The sequence below is a fragment of the Schistocerca gregaria genome, chromosome 9 (genome assembly GCF_023897955.1).
Source record: "Schistocerca gregaria isolate iqSchGreg1 chromosome 9, iqSchGreg1.2, whole genome shotgun sequence".
NCBI lineage: Eukaryota > Metazoa > Arthropoda > Insecta > Orthoptera > Acrididae > Schistocerca > Schistocerca gregaria.
In genome coordinates this window covers 110,563,806-110,578,348 of record NC_064928.1, presented here as the reverse complement: position 1 = coordinate 110,578,348, position 14,543 = coordinate 110,563,806, and the positions used below count along the sequence as shown (strand labels likewise).

General features: G+C 42.4%; 3 non-coding genes across 3 annotated transcripts; all 3 read right to left on the bottom strand.

The window, feature by feature from the left end:
- Positions 1-375: 375 nt before the first annotated feature.
- On the bottom strand, positions 376-447 carry Trnae-cuc (transfer RNA glutamic acid (anticodon CUC)). Its single transcript has one exon. It is a non-coding gene; the product is annotated as a tRNA-Glu (tRNA).
- A 5,925-nt stretch (positions 448-6,372) lies between these two features.
- Positions 6,373-6,444, bottom strand: Trnae-cuc (transfer RNA glutamic acid (anticodon CUC)). The gene has a single exon. It is a non-coding gene; the product is annotated as a tRNA-Glu (tRNA).
- Positions 6,445-12,369: 5,925 nt separating this feature from the next.
- On the bottom strand, positions 12,370-12,441 carry Trnae-cuc (transfer RNA glutamic acid (anticodon CUC)). Its single transcript has one exon. It is a non-coding gene; the product is annotated as a tRNA-Glu (tRNA).
- Positions 12,442-14,543: the final 2,102 nt, after the last annotated feature.

Below are 14,543 nucleotides of genomic sequence, written 5' to 3'. Positions count from 1 at the left end.
TAGGAATCGTCTCATCATCTTGAGTTTTTTATTGTTATAATTTTTACGACAATCTGAAAGGTTATTTAGTACTGAGTGTTGTTACGTTATTTACAGTCTGTCAGTTGTTCATATTAATCTACTTTACAACATTCTAAAGAAACAGGACGAAATTTGTTGAATCCAAAATTTCAACTGAAAAAATAAGTTGGTATTGCAAAAATTATTGTATTTCAGCTCAGCACATTTCTGTGTAATGAGGTCGCTTCCTGTGAGCGAATGTCGCTCTCAGCAAGAAATGTATAAAAAAAAATATACATCAGCAATTTAAAGTTTGCAACAGTATTTTCAGCAGCGTGAGAACAATGAGAATAGGAATAAACGTATTAAAATAGGTTCCGGTACCGGGAATCGAACCCGGGCCTGCTGGGTGAGAGCCAGCTATCCTAACCACTAGACCATACCGGATGTTGACGGTCGTCTTTCGTACACTGCCTACGCCACAATGCGCCGATGGCAACGGAGGAGCCTCCTCCTTCTTGGAGCTCGTGTACTTGGTCACCGCCTTCGTGCCCTCGCTCACGGTGTGCTTGGCCAGCTCGCCAGGCAGCATGAGCCGCACAGCGGTCTGGATCTCGCGGGACGTGATGGTCGAGCGCTTGTTGTAGTGCGCCATGCGAGAAGCCTCGGCCGCAATGCGCTCGAAAATGTCGTTCACGAAGCTGTTCATGATGCGGATCGCCTTCGATGAGATGCCCCTGTCAGGGTGCACCTGCTTCAGCACCTTGTAGATGTAGATGGCATAGCTCTCCTTCCACTTGCGCTTCTTCTTCTTGTCGCCCTTCGAAATGTTCTTCTGCGCCTTGCCGGCCTTCTCGCTAGTCTTGGGCGGCATTTCGAACGTACGGCAGCAACACCGGCAAGCGCTCCGTTCTAGTCAACGTCTCCCAACACAGAACAATGAGAAGAGAAATAAACGTATTAAAATAATTTCCTGTACCAGGAAGCTTACGCGGGCCTGCTGGGTGAGAGCCAGTTATCCTAACCACATTTTTTTATTTATTCCCCAAAAACAGTAACAAAAATAGCTACAATGAAATGACATAAATAAGGTGACAGATAATTGCAGTCATAAATTACAGCATTCAAAAAATGAGTCTGCGGTAGTAGCACAATTTAGCAGCTTCACTTTTACCTTCAACTGGTGGCAGTTCAGCAGCACATTTTCTTCTTCTGCAGCCAGTCCCTCATCATCATTTCCCAGACCCAAATTAATCATTCACTAAATCCTTGATGTGTGACCCTTCCAGGGTAAACTACGTGGACAGAAGAGCAGTCCTGAACAGCGACATCGCTAAATACTTCACTGCCTTGTTATTTTTGTCAGTTCCAGCCTTCTAAACGCATCTATGGGGGGTTCAAGATCTTCCTTTATATCAGACACCAGATGTTTCTCGGCATACTGACTTATTTTTCATGTGTGACTTGCAAGTGAGGTTAGGGTTGGTAACGTGACCCAATCCATTCTCTCTCTACTAAGAAGCCAGTTCCTAACCTATACTCATTCGGTTGAAGACAATTCGGAGCATGTTACCAGATTTCTTATTGTGATTCTGATATTTGATTATTTTCTCGACTTCATTTTCCATATACATATTGTATTCAAATGTTCATTGCTCCCAATATTGTTAAAAACATAACTTGTATATTTGCCGATTAACCAAATCACTGCGTTATTTTTTGCCTGAGGGTAGTAACTTTCCTCTGGTCTGAAGAAAATGTTTGTCGGTACATTGTTTGCTTAAGTTTTTGTTATTTGAGCAACTTTCTCCCAGGTCCACCTCCAGTTGATAATCCGACCTTCACAAGTGTAGCAATGACGCACACTATCAACGAGGTTGCATTTGCTGCAGAGGTTTGTGTCACTTACACCGATGGCAAAGAAACACTCATTAGTACTGATGATGTTATTGACTACCTTGTACCACGCTGTTCTCACGTCAGACGAAAGAACATCACTACTGAGGAGATTTGTGCAGTTACACCCATTGCCATGTTCTTGATGATGTCGATGGTTTTTGGCAGGAAGTCCATTCGGCGCATTATCTCTATCAGGTATTTGATCAAATGCTTATGGAAGTCTATGAAAAGCAGTCCACATTTTATGTTACTTGCCTGTGCTAGAGCAACGACATCGCGATACAAAGCCACAGTTTGTAAAATCGTTCTTGTAAAAGCACAAGTATGCTGTTGAACTATGATGTCAGCAGTGCATGGTGTAAAGCGCTTGTTAATTACTCGAGCTATAATTTTATAATCTGAATTTAACAGGGAAATCGTCTGTAAGTTGTTTATTTTTTTGCAGCGTCTGTTCTTTGGGATCAACACGATTTTGCATTGTTTGAACTCTGCAGGCACTAGCTTTCCTTGTAAGACTTCATTGACAATTTCGGTGAACTTTTCTCCTATTAGGGTCCAAAATCGTTTATGGAGTTCAATGGGCAGTCCGTCAGGTTCTGGAGATTTTCTTGCAGGGGAGCTGCACACGATTTCTAATACATCTTCCTTGGTGATGTCCGAAGAAATGTTCTCATCATCACCTCGCGATGTTCGTGGAAGATATGTACCAAAGAGCTCATTGTATTCTTCTTCGTTTGTTTCCCCTGATGCATAAATACGTTCATAGTACGCTGAGATCTCTTTAATTATTTCCTTCTGGGTGGTGATTATGGTACCATCATCTATTTGAAGTTCATCCATGAAACTACTACTTCTTTTCTTGGCGTGTCTGACAAGGTGGTGCAACGCAGCAGTCTCATCTTCAGTGACTGACTTTTCTTTGGATTTTGTTTTAAGTCCCTCCAGTTCCTTACGTTTCAGACTTATTATCTTTGCTTTTATTTTCTTGATGTCTTTTGATCGTGTAGGAATTGCATCTGCCTGATCGTAGAGGTCCTTGAGCACTCTGTAGTAGAATACTACAGTCTGTTTCTATTCTCTGGCCATATCTATACTAAAAGATATTGAAACTTTCCTTAGCTTCGGTTTCGCTCGTTGGGTCCACCATTCTATCACACTTGGAAAGTTGTTCAGTGGACGGAGACACATTTCCCAAGCTCTGGTTAGGGCATCTTTTGAGTCTTCTTCTGATAATAACGATATATTTAGATTCCACTGGCTTCTTACTCTTTGGGTAGGTTGTGGTGTTAAATTTACGCAGGTCAACAACGCACTGTGATCGGAAAAACTAACGGGAACAGTTACTGTTTTCAGTACTTTATCTGCTAAATTTTGTGATGCGTAAATTCTGTCAATTCTACTACACGAGTTCGTAACAATATGAGTGAAGTTCACCGTTGTTGGGTATTTTACACCCCACGCATCTTTTAACTTTAAATCAACAACAAGACGTCTCAAGTCAGTTGAGTAATTGAAGTTGGGGATTTGATCCTTTCGACTCAATACACAATTAAAATCTTCCCCTATAATAAGTTGGAGGGGGTTTTTCCTCAGTAAATATAGTACGCTTTCATTAAAGAATGTGGCTCTTGCAGCTCTATTACTGCTGCCAGAAGGAGCATATAAATTGGCTATAGTAACTCCTGCTACATTTATTCCAATACCTTGCCCCGATTTTAATTTATCAGCGTCATGTACGGGGATGCCTTCTCTAACTAAAATGGCAGTGCCAACATTCGTTTGAATGGAAATATTGTAAAAACCAACGTAACTGGAAAAATTTTATTGTGGGAATACTACTTCCTGTAGGAGAGCAATATCCGTCGCTGACTCATACAGAAACTGTTTCAGAGCAGTTATTTTAACATCCGACTGTATCCTATTAATGTTTAATGTGGTAATCGTATATGACTGTAACATAGGGGAGTGACCTTTTTCCCACTAGCCTATCATTTCATGCCACTCCATGTCGGATACTTCCTGAGAATCTGACTGGAGACCATCGTCACAGTTTGCATTAGAACCTTTCTTTTTTACTTTTCTTGCGGTTTGCATTGACACTGGCCTTCACCGAATGTCTGCTCCCCCACCCCCTGAGCAGTTTTCCACCGTGAGCGGTGTCGGTGGATCTGAGGGGCAGTCGTGTGCCACCATCTCGTCTGCCAAAGGCGGCGCAGAAGCAGTTTGCAAACATTCTTCCAATGCCCCATCACTTCTATGAACACTTTCGTTTACTTTTTGTGTGTTATTGATGTAAAACTCCGCTTCTTCGTCTTGGGATTTGGGCTGTGACGTCGTCTGTTGTTGACAATCACTCGGTACCTCGTCATGTTTGCTTTCAGTTGCATCCGTGAGTGAATCTGTCTCCATTGATTGACGTACGGGTACTGCAGCGCGGGGTTGTGGCGTCACTAAGAGCAGCGCATTGCCATCTACTGGCGCGTCCAGCGCTACAGAATGGGTCTCTAATGTCACTTCGACCTGTTCAGGGGATGGTGGCGTATTCGATTTGTCTACTGATGTACTTGACTCAGAGTTCGGATCTATGCTGACAATATTGTCTGAAACAGTTTCCATTACCGTTTTCTGAATGTCACCTACAGCCTTCAGCCACAGGTTAGTATCTTCTTCATCTGTGCTACTGCCGTCACAAGATCGACGTCTCTTGTTTGTGGCTATACTACTTTTTCCAGCCGGATTGTCCACTGTGTCTTTCCTGAGTGAAGGTGAAAATGCTTCAAGAGTATTTTGTGGCCTGTCGTCTACATTCCCCGAAATGCTGGAAATGTCACCATCCGTCATCTGATTTTCAGTCACAAGATCAACCAATGTTAACCTTTTGCGCTGTTGTAAATTATTCTGCAATACAAACACCTTTTTTGGACAATTTTGCCGGAGATGCCCACTTTCATTACAAATATGACAAGTCAAAGTCTGTCCATTGTGTATAACGTGCGCTTTGTAACCACAAACCAGAATATGAGATGGAATGTTTTGTTTGACATGCATATCGACAGGACGAACATCACTAAAGCATTGCTATCTATGGTGGCTTGACCATGGTCATTACAAATTTGCCTGATGTCACCGTATTTAGATAACGCGTCTTTTAAGTAGCAGTTTTCTACCTCAGGCGCCAAATTAAATACTCTGATTTGTTTATAATCAACATCAGCATTTGAAATGGTAACTGTACTCACCGAATTATCGCGATGGCGGAATTCAGCTTTTCCTTCAAATTTCTGCAAAATCCGTTCCAGCACCAACAGGGAAAGCAGCTTCACAAAAATGCAGTACTGCTCCAAGTCGTAATAAGCCGTGTGCGTCTGATCCGAAGTAATGCCAATAACGTCAACGATCCAGTCATGAATTTCTAGTGAACTTGGCTGAACATTACGGGTTGCTTTGTCAAGTCCAAATCTTAGGGTAAACTGTCTGGGAAACATTGTTGCCATGTCAGCAGTTAACAGCTCGAGAAAACAAGGAAACTAAAATGCTGCATCACCACAATCACAATTTCACACAACACTGTTACGCAGAGTCATAAAATCCAAAGCGCGTCCGCTCAGGACGGCCGGAAAAGTCGATATTCTGGTCCCAGATAAACGAAACTTTTGTGTAATTGCTTGTCAGAAGGCTATGAACGATAATGGACACCGCTCAAAGTATAACTGTCTGTAAAACAACTATATTTTTAAACTATTTCACAATGCGAACCAAACTGCGATCTCTGTTTACGTTGCTAAGCAGAGATACTGAAAATATTAAGTATATTCATTTTGACAAGCATCTTTTGGGTGTGCTCAATTTTATTGTGACAACCGACGAACGTGGTTTGACTGAACTTTAATAATTTCCCAAAAGCTGGTACACTGTAATTGTCCATCATATGTTATGAAAATATAACAGTTGTAAATACTTGCATTGTTTTTTGTTGAATGCCAATACTACGATTTCAAAAATTTCACACAGTGACTTCTATACTTGACAGGTAAACCTGGAGATCCGATTTGAAAGCGGTAGTTGCGAATAAAGCACCTTCATACAGCTATGCGGGTTTAGGAATCGTCTCATCATCTTGAGTTTTTTATTGTTATAATTTTTACGACAATCTGAAAGGTTATTTAGTACTGAGTGTTGTTACGTTATTTACAGTCTGTCAGTTGTTCATATTAATCTACTTTACAACATTCTAAAGAAACAGGACGAAATTTGTTGAATCCAAAATTTCAACTGAAAAAATAAGTTGGTATTGCAAAAATTATTGTATTTCAGCTCAGCACATTTCTGTGTAATGAGGTCGCTTCCTGTGAGCGAATGTCGCTCTCAGCAAGAAATGTATAAAAAAAAATATACATCAGCAATTTAAAGTTTGCAACAGTATTTTCAGCAGCGTGAGAACAATGAGAATAGGAATAAACGTATTAAAATAGGTTCCGGTACCGGGAATCGAACCCGGGCCTGCTGGGTGAGAGCCAGCTATCCTAACCACTAGACCATACCGGATGTTGACGGTCGTCTTTCGTACACTGCCTACGCCACAATGCGCCGATGGCAACGGAGGAGCCTCCTCCTTCTTGGAGCTCGTGTACTTGGTCACCGCCTTCGTGCCCTCGCTCACGGTGTGCTTGGCCAGCTCGCCAGGCAGCATGAGCCGCACAGCGGTCTGGATCTCGCGGGACGTGATGGTCGAGCGCTTGTTGTAGTGCGCCATGCGAGAAGCCTCGGCCGCAATGCGCTCGAAAATGTCGTTCACGAAGCTGTTCATGATGCGGATCGCCTTCGATGAGATGCCCCTGTCAGGGTGCACCTGCTTCAGCACCTTGTAGATGTAGATGGCATAGCTCTCCTTCCACTTGCGCTTCTTCTTCTTGTCGCCCTTCGAAATGTTCTTCTGCGCCTTGCCGGCCTTCTCGCTAGTCTTGGGCGGCATTTCGAACGTACGGCAGCAACACCGGCAAGCGCTCCGTTCTAGTCAACGTCTCCCAACACAGAACAATGAGAAGAGAAATAAACGTATTAAAATAATTTCCTGTACCAGGAAGCTTACGCGGGCCTGCTGGGTGAGAGCCAGTTATCCTAACCACATTTTTTTATTTATTCCCCAAAAACAGTAACAAAAATAGCTACAATGAAATGACATAAATAAGGTGACAGATAATTGCAGTCATAAATTACAGCATTCAAAAAATGAGTCTGCGGTAGTAGCACAATTTAGCAGCTTCACTTTTACCTTCAACTGGTGGCAGTTCAGCAGCACATTTTCTTCTTCTGCAGCCAGTCCCTCATCATCATTTCCCAGACCCAAATTAATCATTCACTAAATCCTTGATGTGTGACCCTTCCAGGGTAAACTACGTGGACAGAAGAGCAGTCCTGAACAGCGACATCGCTAAATACTTCACTGCCTTGTTATTTTTGTCAGTTCCAGCCTTCTAAACGCATCTATGGGGGGTTCAAGATCTTCCTTTATATCAGACACCAGATGTTTCTCGGCATACTGACTTATTTTTCATGTGTGACTTGCAAGTGAGGTTAGGGTTGGGAACGTGACCCAATCCATTCTCTCTCTACTAAGAAGCCAGTTCCTAACCTATACTCATTCGGTTGAAGACAATTCGGAGCATGTTACCAGATTTCTTATTGTGATTCTGATATTTGATTATTTTCTCGACTTCATTTTCCATATACATATTGTATTCAAATGTTCATTGCTCCCAATATTGTTAAAAACATAACTTGTATATTTGCCGATTAACCAAATCACTGCGTTATTTTTTGCCTGAGGGTAGTAACTTTCCTCTGGTCTGAAGAAAATGTTTGTCGGTACATTGTTTGCTTAAGTTTTTGTTATTTGAGCAACTTTCTCCCAGGTCCACCTCCAGTTGATAATCCGACCTTCACAAGTGTAGCAATGACGCACACTATCAACGAGGTTGCATTTGCTGCAGAGGTTTGTGTCACTTACACCGATGGCAAAGAAACACTCATTAGTACTGATGATGTTATTGACTACCTTGTACCACGCTGTTCTCACGTCAGACGAAAGAACATCACTACTGAGGAGATTTGTGCAGTTACACCCATTGCCATGTTCTTGATGATGTCGATGGTTTTTGGCAGGAAGTCCATTCGGCGCATTATCTCTATCAGGTATTTGATCAAATGCTTATGGAAGTCTATGAAAAGCAGTCCACATTTTATGTTACTTGCCTGTGCTAGAGCAACGACATCGCGATACAAAGCCACAGTTTGTAAAATCGTTCTTGTAAAAGCACAAGTATGCTGTTGAACTATGATGTCAGCAGTGCATGGTGTAAAGCGCTTGTTAATTACTCGAGCTATAATTTTATAATCTGAATTTAACAGGGAAATCGTCTGTAAGTTGTTTATTTTTTTGCAGCGTCTGTTCTTTGGGATCAACACGATTTTGCATTGTTTGAACTCTGCAGGCACTAGCTTTCCTTGTAAGACTTCATTGACAATTTCGGTGAACTTTTCTCCTATTAGGGTCCAAAATCGTTTATGGAGTTCAATGGGCAGTCCGTCAGGTTCTGGAGATTTTCTTGCAGGGGAGCTGCACACGATTTCTAATACATCTTCCTTGGTGATGTCCGAAGAAATGTTCTCATCATCACCTCGCGATGTTCGTGGAAGATATGTACCAAAGAGCTCATTGTATTCTTCTTCGTTTGTTTCCCCTGATGCATAAATACGTTCATAGTACGCTGAGATCTCTTTAATTATTTCCTTCTGGGTGGTGATTATGGTACCATCATCTATTTGAAGTTCATCCATGAAACTACTACTTCTTTTCTTGGCGTGTCTGACAAGGTGGTGCAACGCAGCAGTCTCATCTTCAGTGACTGACTTTTCTTTGGATTTTGTTTTAAGTCCCTCCAGTTCCTTACGTTTCAGACTTATTATCTTTGCTTTTATTTTCTTGATGTCTTTTGATCGTGTAGGAATTGCATCTGCCTGATCGTAGAGGTCCTTGAGCACTCTGTAGTAGAATACTACAGTCTGTTTCTATTCTCTGGCCATATCTATACTAAAAGATATTGAAACTTTCCTTAGCTTCGGTTTCGCTCGTTGGGTCCACCATTCTATCACACTTGGAAAGTTGTTCAGTGGACGGAGACACATTTCCCAAGCTCTGGTTAGGGCATCTTTTGAGTCTTCTTCTGATAATAACGATATATTTAGATTCCACTGGCTTCTTACTCTTTGGGTAGGTTGTGGTGTTAAATTTACGCAGGTCAACAACGCACTGTGATCGGAAAAACTAACGGGAACAGTTACTGTTTTCAGTACTTTATCTGCTAAATTTTGTGATGCGTAAATTCTGTCAATTCTACTACACGAGTTCGTAACAATATGAGTGAAGTTCACCGTTGTTGGGTATTTTACACCCCACGCATCTTTTAACTTTAAATCAACAACAAGACGTCTCAAGTCAGTTGAGTAATTGAAGTTGGGGATTTGATCCTTTCGACTCAATACACAATTAAAATCTTCCCCTATAATAAGTTGGAGGGGGTTTTTCCTCAGTAAATATAGTACGCTTTCATTAAAGAATGTGGCTCTTGCAGCTCTATTACTGCTGCCAGAAGGAGCATATAAATTGGCTATAGTAACTCCTGCTACATTTATTCCAATACCTTGCCCCGATTTTAATTTATCAGCGTCATGTACGGGGATGCCTTCTCTAACTAAAATGGCAGTGCCAACATTCGTTTGAATGGAAATATTGTAAAAACCAACGTAACTGGAAAAATTTTATTGTGGGAATACTACTTCCTGTAGGAGAGCAATATCCGTCGCTGACTCATACAGAAACTGTTTCAGAGCAGTTATTTTAACATCCGACTGTATCCTATTAATGTTTAATGTGGTAATCGTATATGACTGTAACATAGGGGAGTGACCTTTTTCCCACTAGCCTATCATTTCATGCCACTCCATGTCGGATACTTCCTGAGAATCTGACTGGAGACCATCGTCACAGTTTGCATTAGAACCTTTCTTTTTTACTTTTCTTGCGGTTTGCATTGACACTGGCCTTCACCGAATGTCTGCTCCCCCACCCCCTGAGCAGTTTTCCACCGTGAGCGGTGTCGGTGGATCTGAGGGGCAGTCGTGTGCCACCATCTCGTCTGCCAAAGGCGGCGCAGAAGCAGTTTGCAAACATTCTTCCAATGCCCCATCACTTCTATGAACACTTTCGTTTACTTTTTGTGTGTTATTGATGTAAAACTCCGCTTCTTCGTCTTGGGATTTGGGCTGTGACGTCGTCTGTTGTTGACAATCACTCGGTACCTCGTCATGTTTGCTTTCAGTTGCATCCGTGAGTGAATCTGTCTCCATTGATTGACGTACGGGTACTGCAGCGCGGGGTTGTGGCGTCACTAAGAGCAGCGCATTGCCATCTACTGGCGCGTCCAGCGCTACAGAATGGGTCTCTAATGTCACTTCGACCTGTTCAGGGGATGGTGGCGTATTCGATTTGTCTACTGATGTACTTGACTCAGAGTTCGGATCTATGCTGACAATATTGTCTGAAACAGTTTCCATTACCGTTTTCTGAATGTCACCTACAGCCTTCAGCCACAGGTTAGTATCTTCTTCATCTGTGCTACTGCCGTCACAAGATCGACGTCTCTTGTTTGTGGCTATACTACTTTTTCCAGCCGGATTGTCCACTGTGTCTTTCCTGAGTGAAGGTGAAAATGCTTCAAGAGTATTTTGTGGCCTGTCGTCTACATTCCCCGAAATGCTGGAAATGTCACCATCCGTCATCTGATTTTCAGTCACAAGATCAACCAATGTTAACCTTTTGCGCTGTTGTAAATTATTCTGCAATACAAACACCTTTTTTGGACAATTTTGCCGGAGATGCCCACTTTCATTACAAATATGACAAGTCAAAGTCTGTCCATTGTGTATAACGTGCGCTTTGTAACCACAAACCAGAATATGAGATGGAATGTTTTGTTTGACATGCATATCGACAGGACGAACATCACTAAAGCATTGCTATCTATGGTGGCTTGACCATGGTCATTACAAATTTGCCTGATGTCACCGTATTTAGATAACGCGTCTTTTAAGTAGCAGTTTTCTACCTCAGGCGCCAAATTAAATACTCTGATTTGTTTATAATCAACATCAGCATTTGAAATGGTAACTGTACTCACCGAATTATCGCGATGGCGGAATTCAGCTTTTCCTTCAAATTTCTGCAAAATCCGTTCCAGCACCAACAGGGAAAGCAGCTTCACAAAAATGCAGTACTGCTCCAAGTCGTAATAAGCCGTGTGCGTCTGATCCGAAGTAATGCCAATAACGTCAACGATCCAGTCATGAATTTCTAGTGAACTTGGCTGAACATTACGGGTTGCTTTGTCAAGTCCAAATCTTAGGGTAAACTGTCTGGGAAACATTGTTGCCATGTCAGCAGTTAACAGCTCGAGAAAACAAGGAAACTAAAATGCTGCATCACCACAATCACAATTTCACACAACACTGTTACGCAGAGTCATAAAATCCAAAGCGCGTCCGCTCAGGACGGCCGGAAAAGTCGATATTCTGGTCCCAGATAAACGAAACTTTTGTGTAATTGCTTGTCAGAAGGCTATGAACGATAATGGACACCGCTCAAAGTATAACTGTCTGTAAAACAACTATATTTTTAAACTATTTCACAATGCGAACCAAACTGCGATCTCTGTTTACGTTGCTAAGCAGAGATACTGAAAATATTAAGTATATTCATTTTGACAAGCATCTTTTGGGTGTGCTCAATTTTATTGTGACAACCGACGAACGTGGTTTGACTGAACTTTAATAATTTCCCAAAAGCTGGTACACTGTAATTGTCCATCATATGTTATGAAAATATAACAGTTGTAAATACTTGCATTGTTTTTTGTTGAATGCCAATACTACGATTTCAAAAATTTCACACAGTGACTTCTATACTTGACAGGTAAACCTGGAGATCCGATTTGAAAGCGGTAGTTGCGAATAAAGCACCTTCATACAGCTATGCGGGTTTAGGAATCGTCTCATCATCTTGAGTTTTTTATTGTTATAATTTTTACGACAATCTGAAAGGTTATTTAGTACTGAGTGTTGTTACGTTATTTACAGTCTGTCAGTTGTTCATATTAATCTACTTTACAACATTCTAAAGAAACAGGACGAAATTTGTTGAATCCAAAATTTCAACTGAAAAAATAAGTTGGTATTGCAAAAATTATTGTATTTCAGCTCAGCACATTTCTGTGTAATGAGGTCGCTTCCTGTGAGCGAATGTCGCTCTCAGCAAGAAATGTATAAAAAAAAATATACATCAGCAATTTAAAGTTTGCAACAGTATTTTCAGCAGCGTGAGAACAATGAGAATAGGAATAAACGTATTAAAATAGGTTCCGGTACCGGGAATCGAACCCGGGCCTGCTGGGTGAGAGCCAGCTATCCTAACCACTAGACCATACCGGATGTTGACGGTCGTCTTTCGTACACTGCCTACGCCACAATGCGCCGATGGCAACGGAGGAGCCTCCTCCTTCTTGGAGCTCGTGTACTTGGTCACCGCCTTCGTGCCCTCGCTCACGGTGTGCTTGGCCAGCTCGCCAGGCAGCATGAGCCGCACAGCGGTCTGGATCTCGCGGGACGTGATGGTCGAGCGCTTGTTGTAGTGCGCCATGCGAGAAGCCTCGGCCGCAATGCGCTCGAAAATGTCGTTCACGAAGCTGTTCATGATGCTCATCCCCTTCGACGAGGGTGCACCTGCTTCAGCACCTTGTAGATGTAGATGGCATAGCTCTCCTTCCACTTGCGCTTCTTCTTCTTGTCGCCCTTCGAAATGTTCTTCTGCGCCTTGCCGGCCTTCTCGCTAGTCTTGGGCGGCATCTCGAACGTACGGCAGCAACACCGGCAAGCGCTCCGTTCTAGTCAACGTCTCCCCACACAGAACAATGAGAAGAGAAATAAACGTATTAAAATAATTTCCGGTACCGGGAATCAAACCTGGGCCTGCTGGGTGAGAACCAGCTATCCTGTTGTTGTTATTGTCTTTAGTCCTGAGACTGGTTTGATGCAGCTCTCCATGCTACTCTATCCTGTGCAAGCTTCTTCATCTCCCAGTACCTACTGCAACCTACATCCTTCTGAATCTGCTTAGTGTACTCATCTCTCGGTCTCCCTAAACGATTTTTTCCCTCCACGCTGCCCTCCAATGCTAAATTTGTGATCCCTTGATGCCTCCCCCCCATGAACCATAGACCTTGCCGTTGGTGGGGAGGCTTGCGTGCCTCAGCGATACAGATGGCCGTACCGTAGGTGCAACCACAACGGAGGGGTATCTGTTGAGAGGCCAGTCAAACGTGTGGTTCCTGAAGAGGGGCAGCAGCCTTTTCAGTAGTTGCAGGGGCAACAGTCTGGATGATTGACTGATCTGGCCTTGCAACATTAACCAAAACGGCCTTGCTGTGCTGGTACTGCGAACGGCTGAAAGCAAGGGGAAACTACAGCCGTAATTTTTCCCGAGGGCATGCAGCTTTACTGTATGATTAAATGATGATGGCATCCTCTTGGGTAAAATATTCCGGAGGTAAAATAGTCCCCCATTCGGATCTCCGGGCGGGGACTACTCAGGAGGATGTCTTTATCAGGAGAAAGAAAACTGGCGTTCTACGGATCGGAGCGTGGAATGTCAGATCCCTTAAACGGGCAGGTAGGTTAGAAAATTTAAAAAGGGAAATGGATAGGTTAAAGTTAGATATAGTGGGAATTAGTGAAGTTCGGTGGAAGGAGGAACAAGACTTCTGGTCAGGTGACTACAGGGTTATAAACACAAAATCAAATAGGGGTAATGCAGGAGTAGGTTTAATAATGAATAGGAAAATAGGAATGCGGGTAAGCTACTACAAACAGCATAGTGAACGCATTATTATGGCCAAGATAGATACGAAGCCCACACCTACTACAGTAGTACAAGTTTATATGCCAACTAGCTCTGCAGATGATGAAGAAATTGAAGAAATGTACGATGAAATAAAAGAAATTATTCAGATAGTGAAGGGAGACGAAAATTTAATAGTAATGGGTGACTGGAATTCGAGTGTAGCAAAAGGGAGAGAAGGAAACATAGTAGGTGAATATGGATTGGGGCTAAGAAATGAAAGAGTTAGCCGCCTAGTTGAATTTTGCACAGAGCACAACTTAATCATAGCTAACACTTGGTTTAAGAATCATGAAAGAAGGTTGTATACGTGGAAGAACCCTGGAGATACTAAAAGGTATCAGATAGATTATATAATGGTAAGACAGAGATTTAGGAACCAGGTTTTAAGTTGTAAGACATTTCCAGGGGCAGATGTGGACTCTGACCACAATCTATTGGTTATGACCTGTAGATTAAAACTGAAGAAACTGCAAAAATGTGGGAAATTAAGGAGATGGGACGTGGATAAACTGAAAGAACCAGAGGCTGTACGGAGTTTCAGGGAGAGCATAAGGGAACAATTGACAGGAATAGGGGAAAGAAATACAGTAGAAGAAGAATGAATAGCTCTGAGGGATGTAGTAGTGAAGGCAGC